Source organism: Sceloporus undulatus, chromosome 3, assembly GCF_019175285.1.
Source record: "Sceloporus undulatus isolate JIND9_A2432 ecotype Alabama chromosome 3, SceUnd_v1.1, whole genome shotgun sequence".
NCBI classification, from domain to species: Eukaryota; Metazoa; Chordata; class Lepidosauria; order Squamata; family Phrynosomatidae; genus Sceloporus; species Sceloporus undulatus.
In genome coordinates this window covers 4,496,124-4,512,005 of record NC_056524.1, presented here as the reverse complement: position 1 = coordinate 4,512,005, position 15,882 = coordinate 4,496,124, and the positions used below count along the sequence as shown (strand labels likewise).

The 15,882-nt window shown below is 42.4% G+C and overlaps 2 protein-coding genes across 2 annotated transcripts in view; one reads left to right on the top strand and one right to left on the bottom strand.

The window, feature by feature from the left end:
* The window catches only part of FAM168A (family with sequence similarity 168 member A), a 438,953-nt gene that overhangs the window by 250,785 nt on the left and 172,286 nt on the right, over nt 1–15,882 (bottom strand). The gene's annotated exons all lie outside the window — the stretch shown is intronic.
* The window catches only part of PLEKHB1 (pleckstrin homology domain containing B1), a 145,765-nt gene continuing 145,371 nt past the window's right edge, over nt 15,489–15,882 (top strand). The window contains exon 1 of the mRNA XM_042459632.1: nt 15,489–15,573. The gene's annotated coding sequence lies outside the window, so the exon portion shown is untranslated. The remainder of the gene's footprint in view (nt 15,574–15,882) is intronic.

Here is a 15,882-nt window from a genome sequence, read left to right as displayed (position 1 = left end):
AAACCCACTCGGTCACACTCTCTCAGCCCCAGAGGAAGTCAAAGGCAAACCCCCTCTGAACAAATCTTGCCAAGAAAACCCCATGATCCGTTCAGTTTCCATGTGTAAAAGGAAAGATGGGACCTTAGTAAATGGCAGTATTATATCTCAGAATATATGTGTTGGACTATTTAGTAGAAAAAAGAGTGGTTTATATGGGGCAACGGAAGAAAGAAGTTAGGTTTAGAAACTGGACGATATTGGCTGAGAATATAAAAGAGATGGGATGTGAACAGGACTACTAAAAGGATACTCCATATGAAAGGTAAAGGAAATTACAATAAATAAATACAGTAGACCCTCCACATTTGCGGCTTCAACCTCTGGAAGATCTTGGCCATAGATTTGACCTGGAGAACCTATGAGAGAGAACAACAGTCTAGGAATCTCTAGGTGTGTGTGTGTGTGTGTGTGTGTGTGTGTGTGTGTATATATATATATATATGGGGGGGTTTCCTGTATCCCTAACGCCAGCAAATATGGAGGGTCCACTGTAGACTATTTTCTGGGGGGTTAGTGGGAGAGGGGGGAAAGCATTTTAAAAAGTATATATTGTATGAGGATTTTGGAAGTTAGCTCCGAGTTTGGTAGTAAACGGTTAAATTATAGAATGTCCTGCTGGACAGTATCTGCCAGAATTTCTTAAAGGCTGAGGGATCACCAGTAAATTCTCTGGTGTTGACTGGAGCAAGTGAGGGGAATCTCCCTTATGCAATATGCTTGGGACCAGAAGTGGTTGAGATGTCAGCTTTTCTATTATTATTATTAATTATTATTATTATTAAAAATTAGATTATGGAGTATCTGCATTTGCACATATTACTCTCAGCCTCAGGAGAAGGCAATAACACACCTTCCATGAACAAATCTCACCAAGAAAACCCCTTATAGGGTCGCCATAAGTCGGAAACAAACATACTGAGATATCTTGGAGATGGAACCCAAGTCTAACACAAAATCATTTATGTTTTGTATATACCTTATACGTATAGCTTGACAGTACTTTTTATAGAATGTATTATGTGAAAGGTACAAACTGTAGTACTTGTATGGCAATACTTGGAATAATAGATTTAAAAAAAAGACAATGTCTTCACATGGGGGGGATTTATGCTACAGAATCCCAATGTGACACTGTGGCCACAGTGTTAATGTGGCTGCAGTCTTCCCAAAAGAGATACGGAAGATGGGTTCGGAGGATGGCTTTCCACTGGTGGTAGCTGATGGCTTCCATGTCAGTGGAGCAGTGAGCCCACTCCAGCTTTCAGCCCAAACTGAGCTATTCAATGTGCTGAACCTATTTGTGGCATTAGGCTCAACACCTAGGAGAGCTCTTTTAACATCTCAGCTAGGAAGTGGTGACAATTCACAGCTGCCCTGCTAAGGAAGCCACTGGGAGGCACTGGACTCCACTCTATGGCTCTTGGCTTATAGGGAGCCTCAAGCATCTATCTTATCCTCCACGTCTTTAGACATCTACATGGCACCACCAGCCAAATGATCTTTCAAGTGGGAGAGATGTAGGGTACTACACTTGGACAGTAAAAATGATGTGCACAGATATAGAATGAGTGACATCTGGCTTTATGGCAGTACATGTGCAAGGGATCTATGAGTCTTAGTTGACCACAGGCTGAACATGAGTCAATAGTGATGGTGCAGCAGCTAAGAAATCCAATGCAATAATTGTATGATGAACAAATAATGAGATAGATAACAGGGACTGATGCCAAGTTAAATGTCAGATGAGGTCACAGAATCAACACTGTTAAATGCTTCTGTATGGCAAGAGGTTGGACTGGATGGTCCTTGTGGTCTCTTCCAACTCTATGATTCTATGATTCTATGGAATTTAACATTAGGTTAAGCTCAGAAGAACAGTGTAGTGAACTTCTAAGCTGCACCAATAGGAGTCTAGTGTGTAGATCAAGGGATGTAATAATGCCACTCTATTCTGCTTTGGAGAGGCCTCACCTGGAACAATCCTGTGTCCAATTTGGCCATCACAATTCAAAAAGGGTGTTGAGAAGATGGAACATGTCCTGAGGAGGGCAACCAAAATGGGGAAAGGTTAAGAAACCACCAAGTCCTATGAGGAGTAACTTGGGGAGCTGGGTATGTCTAGCCTGGAGAAAAGAAGCTTAAGGAATGAGATGGTAGCCCTGTTTAAATACTTGAAGGGATGTCATATTGAGGATGGAGCAAGCTTGTTTTCCGCTGCTCCAGATAATAAGACTTGGAACAATGGATGCAAGCTGCAAGAAAAGAGATTCCACCTCGACATTAGGAAGAAATTTCTGACAGTAAGAGCTGTTCAACAGTGGAACACACTCCTTGGAGATTTTGGTGGAGTCTCCTTCTTTGGAGGTTTTCAAACAAAGGCTGGATGGCCATTTGTCAGGAGGGCGTTGGTTGTGTATTCCTGCATGGCAGAATGAGGTTGGATGACCTTTGGGGTCCCTTCCAGCTCTATTATTCTATGATTCTATGATCTTTTGAAGATGAGAGCTGGGGTATTTTTCGGTGTGCTGCTAATCTTGAGCTTCCAGCTTGCACACAAAGCTGACAGTCCCTTCCAAAACATTTTTGAGACATAGGTTCAGAACGCCCACAGCATTTCCAGGAAATGTCTTTAAAAGGTGTTTTGCATTGGGCTGGGGGCTTTGTGTGGAAGCTGGAAGCTTGACGTCACTTATCAAAGACAGTCTGAAGTAATAGTATTTATTAAGGAAATTACAGGCCTGACAGACAGAGAAGGATGGCGCCTGCTGGCTCTGCAGTTCAGACAAAAGCTCTCATCCTATTAGTGACATATGCATGAATAAGTGGCACTATGCCTGTGGGTGAATTATTCACCATTATGCCATGGAGGTATTCTGCTGACTGCTGAGGGAGCGCTTGTTGTGGTTGCACCCTGCACACTGCAGTTGCACACTGCATATTACAGTTACACATTGAACATCATGAAATGGCACCTAGTCATTGACATGCTGTTGTCCAATGGTTCCATTCTGCGCAGAGGTTGCATAGTCCTGGTATATGCTGCTTTGTTGTTCTTGTTGAGGCGCCTCCAATTCATTTCCGACGTGCGCAGAGGTGCATAGTCCTGTAGAATGCTGCTTTGTTGTTATGTGCGCCTCCAATTCATTCCTCGCGACTTATGGCAACCCTAAGGCAAATGGTACAGAGGGTTTTTGGGTTGTTGTTTTTGTGCAAGATTGTCCAAGAGAGTTGCCATGCCTTCTTGAGGTGGAGGGATAATGACTTGCTCAAGTCATCCAATGGGTTTCATGGCCAAGCTGCCAGAGAAGTCTAAATGTCTCAAAAACGACAATTCTGAAAATTGCTTCGCATTTGAGACCTCTGAAACATTGCTCCACAGCAGTTAAAATGGTCTCAAACTGGGTTATTTTTGGTGTAATGTGGATGCAGCCTCAGTTAACAATGGTGTAGGGATGTGTGTGTTTTATTTACATGTGTTTGCGTGAGTGTCTGACCCTGTGTCCATTTTTCACATGCTGCACCGTACCCCTGCAACTGCCTCCCTGAACATCGTTTGAAATCCAAATTAAAGACTTTCATGTTCTCTAAAGCATTTGGAACTGCATTTTAATCTTGTTTTATAATGTTACATTTGATTATATGTAGTAGTTGTTTTTATAGTTTGTATGTTAACTGCAAAACTTGCTTAATTTTGTATTATTTTTATTCTCTGACTTTTAGATTGTATGCCATTTGCAGGTTACATGCTGTTCTGATGATGCCTGTAAAGTGCCATGCAAATTTATGGTGCTATATAAATAAACATTGATGATGATGATGATGATGATGATGATGATGATGATGATGATGATGATGATGCCTCCAATATCTGCAAAACTGCACGATCCTCACCTCTACTCCCAATGTGCCTTTACCTTATCTCACAATGTCCTTTTCTTCTTGTGACTGTTTTAATTATTTTAACTGTATTTTACTATAGTTATTATTAAGTTATAATTGTAATGTCAATTTGTTTTAAGGAGGGAGAGTACAGTGGGATTTATTATATTGTATTATATGTTTTTTTACTGATGTAAGTCCTCGATCTTGTTGAAGAGGTGGGATAGAAATAAATATTATTATTATTATTATCTCCAATTAATAGCTGGAGCAGAGGGGACTCACATGGTTTTCTGGGTATTTCTCAGCTTCACACTGTCCTTGTATCCACAGATTTTTTTAATCTGCAGATTCAACCATCCAGGGCTTGAAAATATTCACATGTAGAAAAATGCCAGAAATGACTAGACTAGCAGTGCTGTTTGGGCAGAGGTGGTTTGCCTAATAAATTGTACGCAGGCCCTACATCAAAAGCCTTATGTCCTTTAAATCCTTAAAGCAAAACAATAATAAATGGTTAGATATCCATAAAATTCTAACACTAGATCTCAATATAAAACTATCTTTTGCACCAGAGATTTATCTGTTGGGAAGGATTGACAGGGAAGCAGGGGGGAAAGCCATGGAAAGTTACTCTTCTACTTACTGACTTGTGCAAGGATAGTGTTTGCACAGAAGTGGAAGACAGAGACAACCCCAACAATAGCTCAGTATTCTTAATGGTTAATAAAATGTTATGAAATGCCAGGACCTGACAAAATGTCATGCTTGGTGAAGGGGAAAACTGAGGAGTCCATACTAAAGGACTGGTGTTTATTTCATGACTTCATAGAAAAATATTGGAAGGATGCCATAATCTTAAAGTTAAAAAAAAAAAAGATTTAAGGTACAAATTTATAAGAGAAAATTAATATTTGCTAATGTCTTGAACTGAGTAAAGGTGTACATTTTTTGTTTACTGAACGCATATAATAAGGAAGGTATAGTGCATTAATTGAATTAAGATTTACACTTTTAGAATAAATTATGGATATTGCAGACAGATTAGTAATAAGATAAAACTGTATAGATTGGATAAATGGAAATATGGGTAGTAGGAAGTTGCAGTATCTATGTTATATGTTTTTATACTTATCTAAAATGTAGAGCTGAATGGGAAGTATTGTTCTTGTACATAATTGTATGTATGTAATTGTATGCAACGTTACGTGACGTTATCTTGTATTTAAATGTATGTAAATGTATGTAATGTATAGTAAATGTTGGTTGCATGGTATAATAAATAAAATAAAAATAAAAATTGTATGCAAGTATTGCATACAGGTGCTCTTGCACCTGTTTATTCTGATTTATCCCCATCAGTGCATTCAAGTTATGTGTTTAAAGGGTGCCTAAAATGCAAGGGGAAAGATATTTAATAATGCTAATATAATTAAAGGTTCGAAAAGAACTGTTAAGAAAATGCTGTTGGCCCTCCATATACACTTGTTCGGCATCCATAGATTCATCTACCCACAGCTTGAAAATATATACATATTTTTAAATTCCAAAAAACAAACCTTGATTTTGCCATTTTATATAAGGGACAGCATTTGACTACCCCGTTGTCTACAATGGGACTTGAGCATCCACAGATTTTGGTATACATGGCAGTCTTGGTGCCAAAGCCCAGCAGCTACAGAGGGCCCTCTGTTATTACTGCTATGGAATTTTTTATCTCAAATTTATTACAGGTGTAACAATTTAACAAATTACCAGGGCAACAAATGCATTTTTAACAAAACATTTCCAAGCTCTAAACCCTTTGTGATTGCTTTTAAAACCATAAATCCATTTCTTGGTGACTTTATTACATCTTTGTCTAGGAACACACTTAGTGCCTTCTCTCTTTCAAAGGATGTTTCTTTCTCCAGCAACCAACCCAAACCAACCAGTGGTCCACTGTGGCTTTTGACACCTGAGAAAATCTGGTAGGATTGGATTCTTGTAGACAAAACCAATGTCAGGTTTGCAGAGATACTGGACCACTGGCAAATCTTGCAACAGCCAAAGGAGTGGGAAAATGTGAGAATAATTAGACTCCTCTGCAGAAACATACATTGCCCTGATGCCTTCTGAGCAAATACTTAGCCGATCGCCTGGAGCGGATGAAAATTCCCACTCACACTTCAGTCTTCCTTGCCTGTGGGAGCAACATTAATTATGATCATTATTAGAGATTCATTTTAAGGATGAGGAGGAGCAGGGCCAGCGCTTAATGCCAAACCAGGCATTTGTATATATAGCACAAGGCTGGATTGTTTAGGAAGGGATAACAGCCCCTCCTCCTTGCAGCCACAATATCCCCCCCCCCCTTGTCATCAACTGGCATGTCGCTGGGTTAATCTAATTCCTTCTGATGATTTGTCTTGCCAACGCCAGCCCTGCGCTGCACGACAAGAAGCAGGGAGTGGGGAGAGAAGCTTTAGATAGCAAGGCTACTGGCCGGAATAGAGGGCTTAAGTATTTAAGGGTTGCCAAGTGGTTATTAAACAGCTTTATTATCAAGCAAGGTTTTGATTAACTATAAATAATCCGACTGGAGGGTTCATTTCTAAGGTACATAAGCATTCAGTGGGGGAGCGTGTTTACAAACTCCTGTCGGGTAAATGGCCTCTTATATGCCATACAACTGCAGCAATATATATATATATATATGCATGCTGTTGTCGTTGTTGTGTGCTATCAAGTCATTTCCGTTATGTTGACCCTAACGTGAAGGGTTTTCTCGACACATTTCTTCAGAAGGAGTTTGCCATTGCAATCCTCTGAAGCTGAGAGAGTGTGACTTGCCCAAGATTTACCAGGATTCAAACCCTGTTCTGGTCTGCAGAGTCATTGTCCAACACCCAAACCACTACATCATGCTGGCTCATTCTATATATGTATGAAAACTATGCCCTATGATGCCCGACTTAAAGAGCTGGGTATGTTTAGCCTGGAGAAGAGAAGGTTAAAAGGTGATATGATAGCCCTGTTTAGAGAGACTATTTGAAAAGTTGTCATGTTGAGGATGGAGCAAGCTTGTTTCTGCTGCACCACAGAATAGGACCTGGAGTAATGGATTTAAACTAGAGGAAAAGTGATTCCTGCTCAACATTAGGAAGACCTTCCTGACAGTAAGAGCTGTTCAACAGTGGAACACAATCCCTTGGAGTATAGTGGAGTCTCCTGCTTTGGATGTCTTTAAACAGAGGCTGGATGGCCATCTGTCTGCTTTATGGCAGAATGGGGTTGGACTGGATAGCCCTTGGGGTCTCTTCCAGCTCTATGATTCTATGATCCCCCACAGACATATCTTTTAAATATGTTGTATGATAACCTGAATTGTATACAGTTATTAGAAGGCATGCTTCTGTAAAATATAGAGTTGCTCTGCAGTGAGTGGATTGGGAATATTACTGATATCCTTGTATGCTTTTTAATCTGTACTGGTTTTAATAATTTGTAAGATGCCTTGAGTCCCATTATTAGGAAAAACATGGAATAGAAATGCATAAAATGAATAAATAATATTCTTCCATAGGAAAATATCAGCCGGTGCCATCCAGACTTTGCTTAAACACCTCCAAAGAAGGAGACTCCACCACACTCCAAGGCACCAGCATATTCCACTGTCCTTTACTGTCAGGAAGTTCTTCATAATGTTTTGAAACATAGACTGTGCAGTGATCTGCTTCTAGAACCTAGAAATGCACTGGGACTCAGAGACTGGGCATACTGGGACCTGCTGCTGACCCAAAGAAGGAGGCGCTTCCAGAGTGCCAAGTCTCAGAGACAGACCAAAGTTCAGGACCAGCTCTGGCAGATAGTCCTGCTACCCATTCAGATACAGAAGACCACTTACCCCTACCTACCGTTACCGAGTAGAGACAGCAAAGGGAGGGCTTGAGGAGGTCCCACAGGATTTATAGGAAGAAGCAGTGAATTAAGTAGCAACTGCATTGAGCAACTGATCTGTACATTCCCAGCCATGCTCTCCAGGAATTGTCAGAGATGATCTGACCTACTCCCTGGCTCCCTGTTGTGTTCCTGAACTCTGTGCTTGACCTGGACTGTGTTTGTTGACTCTGGACACTGTTTACCTGACTTGGATATTGCTAAACTCTCTTGCTGGATCTGAAGCTTGTGAATGAACTCTGTTTGGGACATAAGGATTTTGTTTACTACGTAAACTACCAGTATCATATATATTCAACTATAAGTCAACCCCATGTATAAGTTGAGTGCAGCTTGGGGGGGGGGCAAAATTATGGATTTTGATATAACTCGTGGATAAGACGAGAATAAGGGTCATATAACAAAGGCTCTAAAGGATGAAGCAAAGGAAGACAGTGCCAACAAACTTACAAAATTGCAGGAGGCATAACTGTGTTCACACTGAAGGATAGATGGATGAAAGAGTAGAGGGGGGCCAGTGCTTCCAGGAGAGACTCCACTCTTGCTTTTCACCAGGAGATGGTTTCTATTTTTATGAGAGTTAAGGTACAGTTTTTGTGAGAGCACTTACATTGACCCGTGGGTAAGTCGACTCAGATTTTGGGGGTCTTTTTTATTATATATGTTATTATATTTTTGACTAAAATTTCTAAACTTATACTTGAGTATATACAGTGAGTGCTGAACTGTAAGCTGCTCTGTCCTTGTGCTTGTTCATTGATTGGTGTCTGCTATCTGATGTATAGAAATCAACCTTTGACTGGTTGCCAGGACTGTGTTGGGAGAGCTGTGCAGTTTGCTCTCTCTGATAATTGTTGTTGTTGTTGTGTTCCTTCAAGTTATTTATGACTTTTGGTGACCCTAAGGTGAAGCTATCTTGGGTTTTCTGGGGCTGAGAATGTGACTCGCTCAGGTTCACTCAGTGGGTTTCCATATGTGAATAGGGAGTTGAACCCTGATCTCCAGAGTCATAGACCAACACTCAAACCACTAAACCACACTGGCTGCAATAATCCTCTGATAATGGTTGGCATCAAATGGTTAAAAGAACATGCAGACGCTCAAAGAGAATAATTGAGGATTTTCTATTTTTGTCCTTTATTTATGCTAGCAACACTGGATCTGTGTGTGTGTGTGTGTGTGTCAGAGAGAGATAAAGTGAGCATGCATATATGTGTCTTGTGTGTCGATTTTGTCTAACTACATTTTGCAAGTACGTGTCACAAATTCAGCAATTGCTAATGCCTGAGAAGGTAAGAGTCCCACGCATGTGTGACTCATCTCATGTTGACTCTCAGCATTCCTGGCTGCCATGACAAAGGCAGGAAATGAGCTGACAAAAAGTGTGCATTGTGTCATAAAAATACTGTAGACCCTATCAATTTACATGCACAAAACATAGGTGCCAACTTGATAAATGCTAAAATAAACACTGGATTGCAGCATGTGATGGAAATGATGGTTAGTCAAAGATGCTTAGTCAAAAGCTCTTCCCTGGTCTAATGACATCCAGATTGCTATTTCTCATACCCAGAACTGGCATTGATTTAAAAAGCTGACATGAAGATTAAAATTAAATGAGGATTACGAGCAGTTCTTGCAAAAAAAAAAGTAATTATCTTGTATTTGCCATTCATATTTAATATTCATGCTTTGATGTTCCAGTGGATGATTAACTTACATATTATTTGACGCCCCCTTGTCATGGGGGAGAGGCTTGCGCACCCTAATGAAATTGTGAGCTATGCTGGCGGTGGTATAATAGCCACCGGCAGGGCCTCCCATGCCAGACAAGTCACAACCAAAGGGTCTGATCAAGAGCACCAAAGGGCAGGATGGGCTCTCTAGCCTTATGGCAACCATCCTAGGAGAAGGAAAACTCTAATCCCAAACCCGGGCGGATGGTGCTCTTCTAACCCTGTAAGGTCAACCATCTAAGAGAAGGAAACTCTAACCAAACCTACGACTCGAGGACCTCGCTGCCACCGTCCATGCTTGTCAAGGCCTCAACAGACGAACCTCTGGTTTAAAGGGTGGGGCCAGTTCTGTGCACGCTGTGCTCCACCAGAAAAATCCATTGCACAGGCTCCAAGGATACATCCAATCTCTGAAAAAGCCCTGTAGCGATAGGCGAGGGACAAAACGGCAGGTGTAAAGATGCACTGGAAGCCGCAGACCAAACCCTGCATGCAGGCGGTTCAGGACTTTGGTTGCTTGAGGCTGACTGGGGATGACAGTCTAGTTCGGCAGCATCCTGAATGACCAAGCAGCCATTTTTAAGGAGAGCACTGATTGCTCCATATGGAGAGGGGCCTAGAAAAGGTGGCCTAAAGAAAGCTCATCCCCAACAACCTGGTTGGTGAGCCGCAGCCAACGAGCATCTTCTGATGCGGTCAAACAAAGACAAAGGCACACACCAGCCTCCAAAGGTGCAAACAGACTAACGCTTGCATGCTGGAACATCAGAACCATGCAAGATTCTGCAGATAGTGGACGTCCTGAGCATCGTTCTGCTCTAATAGCCCATGAATTGTCACGACTTAACATCGACATTGCTGCTGTTAGTGAAGTTTGTCTCCATGAGGAAGGCAGCCTTAAAGAACACGGTGCCGGCTACACACTCTACTGGTCTGGAAAACCCAAAACTGAAAAACATCTTTCAGGTGGAGGCTTTATGATCAAAAACTCCATTGCCTCCAAACTCAAAACCTTGCCAACAGGACACTCTGATCGCATTATCTCCTTACGCCTTCCACATGTTGTTCTCTTCAGTATATATGCCCCAACTATGCAAGCTGACCCTGCGGAGAAAGACAAATTCTACTCAGACCTACTCCACCTTATACAAAACGTCCCTGCAGAAGACAAAATCATTATCCTTGGTGACTTCAATGCCAGAGTAGGAAAGAACTTTGAAGCCTGGAAAGGTGTTTTAGGCAAGCATGGTGTTGGAAACTGTAATGATAACTGTAATGGAAGTCAGCCTGAAGAAAACGGAAGTTCTCTACCAGCCGGCACCTCAGGAAGAACACTACCATCCCCACATCACTATAGGCACAACTGTGCTTAAGTCCGTCCAGCAGTTCACCTACCTGGGAAGCATCATCTCCTCAAACACCAAGATTGATAAAGAGATCAATCACAGACTGGCAAAGGCATATAGTGCATTTGAAAGGCTTCACAAAAGAGTCTGGAGTAACAAACACTTGAGGCGAAGTACAAAAATCAGTGTGTATAGAGCCATTGTACTGTCTATTCTCCTCTATGGGTCTGAAACATGGGTCACCTATCGCCAACACCTATGACTCCTTGAACGCTTTCATCAGCGCTGTTTACGCACAATTCTAAATATACATTGGACTGACTATGTGACAAATGTTGCTGTCCTTGAGCAAGCAGGGATCACCAGCATTGAGGCCATGCTATTGAGGACGCAGCTGCGCTGGGCAGGACATGTTTCTAGGATGAAGGACTATCGCCTCCCAAAAATAGTACAGTATTCTACGGTGAACTCGCCATGGGTCAAGAGCATAAGAGGGGCACCCCAAAGAAGAGATACAAGGGCTCCCTGAAACAACATCTCAGGCTCGGCCAAATTGATCACCAACAATGGTCTGCCCTGGCCTCGCATCGGGAGGCATGGAGACACACTATCCATGATGCTGCAGTCTTTTTCGAAAGCTCACGGCGAACGAGTCTCGAAGAGAAACGACAACGCAGAAAGAACCACAACCCGGAAACATCTGCTGTGCTTTCTGCAACCGGACTTGTTTATCTCGGGTTGGCCTTTTTAGTCATCAACGCGTTTGTAGAAAGCGCGGGATTATGAGTCCTTCCTGGATCTTCGTTTGAGATTTGCAATATCCTAGCTACGCTAAGTATTATTGCCATTTTTAATTCTCACCTTGTCCATTTCTTCTCTTCTCCAGTGTACAATGGACGAATTGGTCATCCAATTGATACATGTGTCAGACTAAGGCCCCATTCACACTACGAAAATAACCCAGGATGAATCCAGGTTGAATCCTTGTTGCTCACCCAACACACTTTTGGGAGGGGCTGGTAAAAAACAACAATGTAACCCAATATATTTGATACCAGGGTCTGCTTTCTGACTTTTCCTGAAAGATCCACATCGTTGACAGTGTGAATAAGCTTCCGAATTGATTTGTTAACCCCAAATGATTCATTTTAACCCAAAATGATGGCACTACCTTGAAAAGTGTTTGCATATATATTTTCCTCATTATATAATTGCATATAATTTCCACATTTTTTAGACATGACATTTTTTATTGGCATTGTATAATCTGTTAGTATTTGAATGGGAGACGATCAACAAATACCAGGCGGTGTCGGTTCTGTTTCAGTGGAAAGAACTTGCAAAACCACCACGGAGTATTCCTTGCCTAAGGAAACCCTTACCTAACATTATTGTCTTTCCTAGTGAGTCATGTCTTCTCATGATATGGCCAAAGGACAATAGTCTCAACTTAGTCATCTTGGCTTCTAAGACAGTTCTGGCTTGATTTCCTCTAGAACTCATTTGTTTGTCTTTTTAGCAGTCCATGGTATCCATAGAACTCTTCTCTGGCACCGCATTTGAAATGAGTTGATTTTCTTCCTATCAACGTATACAAACCATTAAAAAGCATCATATATCATTAAAACCCCATCTCATTCAGTTTATAAAAGCCCGATGGCACAACAATGTTATAACCTGTTGGCGGAAGAAGCGGAAGGAGGGAGCCACCGAGGCCAACAGTCTGATGACTCCGTACAAGGCAGTTTCCTATGTTCTCAAATTATGTTGCTACCCAAATTGAAATGAAATCTAATTTCAGGTATTCAAGAATCTATAGAAGGAGGCTAAGAGGCTTCCTGTGGTTTGGAGGGGTTTTGATCCTGTGACTTTGTAAATTGTGATTTTCCATCACACACATCCCACACTGGAGAAAACTGGACACATATCTATAAAATAAACCAGAGCTAAAAGGAACTCAATTGGAAATTTAAAAACAGGGCTAAAAAAAGCTTCTCTGATGCTCCTTCCGCAGTTTTGCAAAGATTACCAGGCTGTGATATCCTTCGGAGTGCATTCCATATCTTCTAACTTTCACGGGAGAAAACTGGGACAAACGTGCCCAAGTAACATCAAAGGGTGGTCAAGATGGTAAAAATTTCTAGTGAGGAAGCACAGACAAGCCAGGAGAGACTACAGCAGTTTGCTTTTGCCGGAGCCTCCTGGGAAGAACAGGAATCACCCCTTTCTCTTCTCCTCTCTTCCAAGTTGATGGAGTAAAAACTACTTTTGCACTTTGAACTTGATTTGCAACAATGGAAATAAGCTAAGGATGAAAGGGGAAGGTGGAATCATCATCATCATCATCATCATCATCATCATTTATTTATTTATATAGCACCATCCACGTACACGGCACTTTACAAACAGTTACAGAATAGACTGTTTATAACTATTCCAATACAGTGAGCCCACTGTATCCTCAGATTTTGTTATCCACGAATTCAAGCATCCATGGCTTGAAAATATTTAAGGTAATACATGCATTCCAAAAAATAAACCTTGATTTTGCCATTTTATATCAGGGACACCATTTTACTGTGCCATTGTATTTAATGAGACTCAAGCATCCACAGATGTTGGTATCCATGGGGGATCCAGAAACCAAACTCCAGTGGATACTAAGGGCTCACTGTAATATAAAATACAATGGGGAAAACCAGACACATAAACACACACACACAATGCAGAATAAAACAAAATAGTCAGTACAGATAATCAAATATACTTGTGTGTTGTACACTGTGTGCCTTCAAGTCATTTCCAACTTAAGGTGACCCTAGCAAATCTATCATGAAGTTTTCTTGGCAAGATTTGTTCAGGGGAGGTTTGCCATGGTCTTCTGATAATCGACTATACTAAATCCAATATCCTAAAAGTACAAAGCATTAATGGGGATTAATGGGGACTTTCCCTGCCAAATCAGGATATAGTTGGCCCTCCACATTTGTGGTTTGACCATTGTGGATTTGATTGTTTGCAGTTTTCATTAATATGTCATCTCTAAGAATCTCTAAGTCCTCCAGTGCAACTGTGTCAGAAGTTGACCATAGAGTTGCGCTGGAGAACCTAGAAATTCCTAGAGAAAACACTTCTCTAGGCATTTATAGGTCCTCCAGCATCTGGCAGATGTTGATCATAGAGTTGCACTGGAGGACCAGGAGATTCCTAGAGAGATGTTCTCTTAGGTAAAAAGAATAGTGGGGTTTTTTTGTTTGCATTTTTTCCACATTCCCAGGGGGTCCTTTGCCCCTAACCCCAGCGAATGTGGAGGGACCACTGTAGTTGGAAGCAAGGTTACCATACTGAAAACTGGAGTGGGCATCTATAATGGTAATGTAGCCAGCCCTCCATATCCATAGATTTTTATCTACGGATTTTCAAGCATCTGCAGGTTGAAACTATTCCAAAAAGATATAAATTCCCAAAAGCAAACCTTGATTTTGCTATTTTATATAAGGGGCACAATTTTACTGTGGCACTGTATTTAATGGGACTTGTGCATCCATAGATTTTGGCATCCAAACCCTAGTAGATACCAAGAGCCCACTTTATAGAAGAGGCAATTTTGCCCTCTGTATAGAAGAGGCAGCTTTAGCAGGTGTTGCATATTATCTGATGGCGTGACAAGCAATACCTGCAGAAATCCCCTCTTCTGCACAGCCTTTAAAGGGACAGAAAACCTTGATAGCTTTCACTCTGGCAAGAAGTGCCCTTGTCTGCCTAGTTTCTCAGGTTAGTCACTGGCTTTCCCTGCATCTCAGAAGGCCCTATGTAAGCTGACAAGAGGGAGCTGCTTTTGGATTGGGGCGTGTGTGTTGGTTTTGGCAGATCATCTCCTGTTCTTCTCCTCTGGCCCAAAGGGGGGTCCAGGAAGCCACTCACAGGAGCCTCTTTTCAGCTGCTGATTTACAGAAAGCATCCCTAAAAATAGACAGCCCAGACAAATGACAGAGAAAGAAACACACACAAATGACAGTCACACACTCTGAGGGTGGACAGATGGACAGAAGAAGAAGTTAATTTTAATGGCATTGTTTTTATTTCCTGGTTTGATTCCCTGCTTGGCCATGGAGACCTTGGGCAAGTGACACTCTCTCAACCTCAGGCAAACCCCTTCTGAAGAAATCTTGCCAAGAAAACCTCAAGACAGATTTGCCTTAGGCTTAGGGTCTCCATAAGTCCAAAAGGACTTGGAGGTACACAACAACAACACATTCATTGCAATGGCATTCTTTTTGTGTCATTGTGCTGAAGCTGCCCAGGAAGAAGCCCAGCTGCCTGCCCTGGGATGCATGGGCATCCAAATGCAAGTCCTGGGAGTTTGGAGGGAGGGAAAGGAGCACCCAGGTGCCAGCCTCTTGCTCCCTTTGGGGCATCCTTGGGACTGGAGCCCTTCTCAGGCGGATGCCCAGAGAAGCAGGTGTGGAAACTACAACTCCCAGGATGCTGCAGGGAGCAAGCAGCTGGCCAGAGGGAGGGAGGGAGGGAGGAGGAGGGAGGCTTCCCATCTGCCAAGGGAGGAGGGTCGGAGGTGCCCGGCTTGCCAGTCCTTGGCAAGGCAGCTCTGCGCTCTCTCCAAGGCTCCCGAGGTAAGGCAACTGAGCCCTGGGCATCTGGGGCAAGGAGGAGGGAGGCAGGGAGGGAGCCAGGGTTTGGTCCCCAGGACAGCGCCCCGGCCAAGCTCAGCATCCCTGCTTCCGAATCCCAGCATCTCTGCTTGCAAAACGGAATACCTATCTTCCTCGTCTCTATCCCCCCTTCATTGCCATGGGTCCCATCAGGATGGGAAAGGGGCTGGTTGAAAATCCCAGCATCCCTCCTTGCGAATCCGAGTACCCCCCGGTTGCAAGTCTCAGCATCTCTGAGTTCAGATCGGAGCATCCCTGGTTGTGAATCCT